This window comes from Opisthocomus hoazin, chromosome Z, assembly GCF_030867145.1.
Source record: "Opisthocomus hoazin isolate bOpiHoa1 chromosome Z, bOpiHoa1.hap1, whole genome shotgun sequence".
Classification (NCBI taxonomy): domain Eukaryota; kingdom Metazoa; phylum Chordata; class Aves; order Opisthocomiformes; family Opisthocomidae; genus Opisthocomus; species Opisthocomus hoazin.
Genome location: NC_134454.1, coordinates 69,804,968 through 69,810,225, shown reverse-complemented (window position 1 = coordinate 69,810,225; position 5,258 = coordinate 69,804,968). Strand labels below are relative to the sequence as shown.

At 47.1% G+C, this 5,258-nt stretch overlaps 1 non-coding gene across 1 annotated transcript; it reads left to right on the top strand.

Moving 5' to 3' along the window:
• Window positions 1-4,673: 4,673 nt before the first annotated feature.
• Window positions 4,674-4,837, top strand: LOC142358966 (U1 spliceosomal RNA). The gene has a single exon (XR_012762005.1). It is a non-coding gene; the product is annotated as a U1 spliceosomal RNA (small nuclear RNA).
• The last annotated feature ends 421 nt before the right edge of the window (window positions 4,838-5,258 follow it).

Sequence of the window (5,258 nt, the reverse complement as noted above, 5' to 3'; positions counted from 1 at the left end):
AGTCACTTTTCAAGCTAGGACCACATCTCTGAGGAAAAGCTGTTGAAATTCATATTTACCCAATACATCTGGCAGTGCTGGCATGTCCTGTGGTAACTTTCATTGGAGATTGTTGTGAAATGTTTACTTTACTCTCTTTCTCCTTCTTTCCACACATTCCTTCGTAACTCCCACTCACCCACCCTGACCTCACAACAAAGAGATTAGCCAGTCTCCACCACAGGCACTCTGGAATAAAAAGAAAGGACAGATTTTTCTTTGTGAGGAAAAAAGGTTGATGATGATCCTTGGCTTTGATTTTGCAAGTGCTGAAGAATGTACTTTGTTTCCTGGGCTTTTTGTATCCATTAAGTTAAAAGAGCTACTCACGTGAGTAAACACATACCTCTGTTTACAGAATTAAGGCTATGCTATCAGTTGTTTGGATGTTTGTTTGCTTTCTGCAATTAATTAAAAATGATGAAAAACTGCTTTTAATGTGCCATTAGGCAAAAAGTCATTAGAATTGGTAATCTATAAGAGGCATTTAGGTCACGGGTAATTTCCAGACTGAAATTAATTCTGCAGCATGTTAATGACTCTGTCCCCGGTGCACATTCTGGCAATTCCACTGGTTCTATCAGGATGTTCTTGTTTCCCTGTCTTGGTGTTGCTGTTTCTGAAAAAGACTTCCAGGGCTATCACAGATGATGCCAACATAGGCAGAGCTCTACTGACATGCTCTGCATGTCATTGAGGTAAGAAATGGCAAATGTATTTAATTTCCAATAATGGAATAATAAGCATGAGAACAAATAGCTCCTACTGAGTAGCCTGGCATTTAACGGACACTGTATCATTCTGTTATGTTAAAGATATTTCTTTCAGGAGGGCCAAGGGAGACATGGTGAGATAAAAAGCTCTTGTTCCACTGGGCTACTACGGAGAAGGGAAAACGTAGAGTGCTTCCAGACTGCATGTAATAAGAACTGAATGCGCTGGACTGTAAATCAGAGAAGATACCATCATAGCATACGGCTCAGATGAGAGCTCAGCTACAGTGCTTTCTTACGGATTGCTGCATTGCTTTCTTATCAGCCTGTAACACAGTGACACGGACAGATAGATGCACAGACACTGGTGTGTAATATCACTTACATGTACTTCTTGTCTGCAAGAAAAAAAAGAACATACAACTGCCCTGCTATCTTTACCCCTTTGAGCCCTCGTGTTACAGATGGAAGCACTCGTCCTGTTTTTTTTGTGGGTTTTAATTTTTTTTTTTTTAATTAAAAATATCTCCGATTGATGAACAGACACTCAGTGAGAGGTGACTAAGGTTTTCCTGCATTGACAGGTGTTCATGCTAAAGTAGGTGCTGCAGAGATATAAAATGTTGAGCCATAGGCTCCAGTTCCTTATGCAATAAGCTGGAGAAGGGTGTGCAGGGGGATCCTTTCTATGTGTATTTTGTGCCTTAGGAAAAAATAACAGCATGCAGTTAAAAGTAAAGTGAGTCTCAGTTTGAAGGACCAGCACAGTTGCAGCTTGTATATATGCAGAGCTGTATTTTTGGATTTCCACTTCAGCTAAATCATCTGGGAGTCAGCCAGCACATGGACACCGTGAGGACAGTACAGTGACTGACAAGAGTTGTGCTCTGTGAACAAAAAAGCAATCAAGTCATTAGGAAAACAGAAAGGCTTAAGACATTTAAATGCTGGCTTTGAAAGAGACATTTTCTTGCCAGATGTATAGTCTGGTAGATGCCAAATAACCTGAAGAAGGATAGGCAAACCCAGATATTTGTCATCTTTTACCCAACTGTAGTTTTTGATTTAATGAGACGTTAGCTTTCCCTGCAGACCTTGGTTGGCCAAATTACTCCTTCTATGATTGATGCTACAATGCCCTTCCTGGACAGCCAGTCCCCACTGCCTTTTCCGAGTTGCCTGCCAGATGCTCTGTGTCTGTCCCTGTGGGGTGTCATGCTTTTGTGGACCTCTATAATTTTCTTCCTCAATTGTTTCTTTTTTGGACTGAGGAGTCCAATAAACCAATGAAGTTCTTGCTCCTTAGTGGGAAACGATCCACACCTTTGAGTGTCTTTGTTGTCCCTTCACTGAACGCTTCCCAATTCTGTTGTGTTCTGCTGAAGATGACATTAGTGGAGCTGCACACAGTATTCAATTTGTGGATACATCCTGGATTTGTACAGGGATATAATGATGTTTTTGGTTTTATTCTCTGTTCCTTTTCCAATATTTCTTAATATTCGCTTTGCTCTTTTGACTGCCACTGAGCACTAAGCTGATGTGTTTATGGAACTATTTATCATAACCTCAAAATTTTGCTCTTGAGTGGCAATGGTCAGCTTGGAAGCCATCATCTGACATCTGAAATTAGGATTTTTATTTTTTTTTTCCTTTGGGGCTGACTTTATGATTGTCTACCCTGAATTTCTACTGTGTGTTATTACCCAGTCATTCAGTCTCACGAGGTCCTCCAGAAATTTTTGAAGATGCCTTTTTCAACTACCCTGAATCAATAAGCATCAGCAAACTTTGTCACCACATTGCTGTTTCCAGATCACTTTGAATTTCTTGAACACCACAAGTCCCAATGCAGACCCTTGAAGAACTCTGCCTGTCACGTCCCTCCATGGCATAAGCTGACTGTTTGATGTTATGGCTGCTAAGTTTCCTTAGCAGTTACAGAATCACAGAATCACAGAATGGTAGGGATTGGAAGGGACCTCTGTGGGTCATCTAGTCCAACCCTCCTGCCGAAGCAGGGTCACCTACAGCAGGCTGCACAGGACCTTGTCCAGGCGGGTCTTGAATATCTCCAGAGAAGGAGACTCCACCACCTCCCTGGGCAGCCTGTTCCAGTGCTCCGTCACCCTCAGAGGGAAGAAGTTCTTCCTCATGTTCAGACAGAACTTCCTGTGCCTCAGTTTGTGCCCATTGCCCCTTGTCCTGTTGCTGGGCACAACTGAAAAGAGCTTGGCCCCATCCTCCTGACACCCACCCTTCAGATATTTGTAAGCATATATTAGGTCCGCTCTCAGCCTTCTCTTCTTCAGGCTGAACAAGCCCAGCTCCCTCAGCCTCTCCTCGTAGGAGAGATGCTCCAGTCCCCTCACCATCCTTGTAGCCCTCCGCTGGACTCTCTCCAGTACCTCCTCATCTTTCTTGAACTGGGGAGCCCACAACTGGACAGAGTACTCCAGATGAGGCCTCACTAGGGCAGTGTAGAGGGGAAGGAGAACCTCCCTCGTCCTGCTGGCCACACTCCTCCTAATGCACCCCAGAATGCCATTGGCATTCTTGGCAGCCAGGGCACACTGCTGGCTCATGGTCAACCTGTCATCCACCAGGACACCCAGGTCCCTCTCCACAGAGCTGCTCTCCAGCAGGTCCACCCCAAGCCTGTACTGGTGCATGGGGTTGTTCCTCCCTAGGTGCAGGACCCTGCATTTGCCTTTGTTGAACCTCATCAGGTTCCTCTCTGCCCAACTTTCCAGCCTATCCAGGTCACACTGAATGGCAGCACAGCCTTCTGGTGTATCTACCACACCTCCCAGTTTGGTGTCATCAGCAAACTTGCTGAGGGTACATTCTAACTCTTCATCCAGGTCATTGATGAAGAAGTTAAACAAGACTGGGCCCAGTACTGACCCCTGGGGACATCACTAGTTACAGGCCTCCAACTAGACTCAGCACCACTGATGACAACCCTCTGAGTTCTGCCATTCAGCCAGTTCTCAATCCACCTCACCGACCACTCATCCAGCCCACACTTCCTGAGCTTCCCTAGGAAGATGTTATGGGACACAGTGTCAAAAGCCTTGCTGAAGTCGAGGCAGACAACATCCACGGCTCTCCCTTCATCTACCAGCCAGTCATGTCATCGTAGAAAGCTATCAGATTGGTCAGGCATGATTTTCCCTTGGTGAATCCATGCTGACTACTCCTGATAACCTTCTTTTCCTCCACTTGCTTGTTGATGAGCTCCAGGGTAAACTGCTCCATCACCTTTCCTGGGATGGAGGTGAGGCTGACCGGCCTGTAGTTCCCTGGGTCCTCCTTCTTGCCCTTTTTGAAGACAGGAGTGACAATGGCCTTTCTCCAGTCCTCGGGCACCTCTCCTGTCCTCCAGGAACAGTTCTTGGTGGATGACCTTGCTGAAAATGTTAGGAATGCAGAGAGTTTATCTGTCAGCCATACATCCTCTTCCACACATTTGCTGATCCACCCAGAGAACTCAAAGAGTTTTGCAGAGAGGACTTGCCTTTGCAAAACTGTGCTGACACTTTCCAAGTCTAACCCTCTTTTCCCATCCTTGGCTAAGGTACTCCTATCCTCCTTGTTTCCAGTCTGTTCCTGAAGGACTGCACCCCGTGGAGGGGACCTACACTGGTGCAGTTTGTGAAGAGCTGCAGCCCGTGGGAAGCACCCACGTTGCAGCAGGTCATGGAGACTGTATCCCGTGAGAGGGACCCCACGCTGGAGCAGGGGCAGAGTGTGAGGGGTCCTCCCTCTGAGGAGGAAGGAGTGGCAGAGACAACGTGTGATGAACTGACCACAGCCCCCATGCCCCATCCCTCTGCACCACTTGGGGGGAGGAGGTAGAATAAATTCTGGAGTGAAATTAAGCCCAGGAAGAGGGAGGGGTGGAGGCAATGTGTTTTAATACTTACCTGGCAGGGGAGACAACATGATCAGGCAGATGGTTTTCCCAGGGCAAGGGTCTTCCCCTGCACTCTGGGTGTGCTGATCTCTGTGATTTCCCCAAATGCAGGAAACTCGGCTGCATAATTTGTGGTAGTTGGGGACTGCATTCGTGCTCTCCCCTGTTATTTATTACCAATCAAATCAGAGTAGGATAATGAGAAATATACCCAAATCTTCAAAACACGTAGGTCCTTCCCACAAGCTGCAGTTCTTCACAAAATTCTCCAGCATGGATTCTTTCCACATGTCTTTTCCATGGGGTGCAGTCCTTCAAGAACAGACTGCTCCAGCATGGGTCCCCCATGGGGTCGCAAGTCCTGCTAGCAAACCTGCTCCAGCATGGGCTCATCTCCCCACGGGTCCACAGGTCCTGTCAGGAGCTCACTCCAGCGTGGGCTTCCCACAGGGTCACAGCCTCCTCTGGGCATCCATCTGCTCTGGCCTAGAGTCCTCCCCAGGCTGCAGGTGGATAGCTGCTCCACCATGGACCTCCATGGGCCGCACGGGCACAGCCTGCCTCACCATGGCCTTCGCCATGGGCTG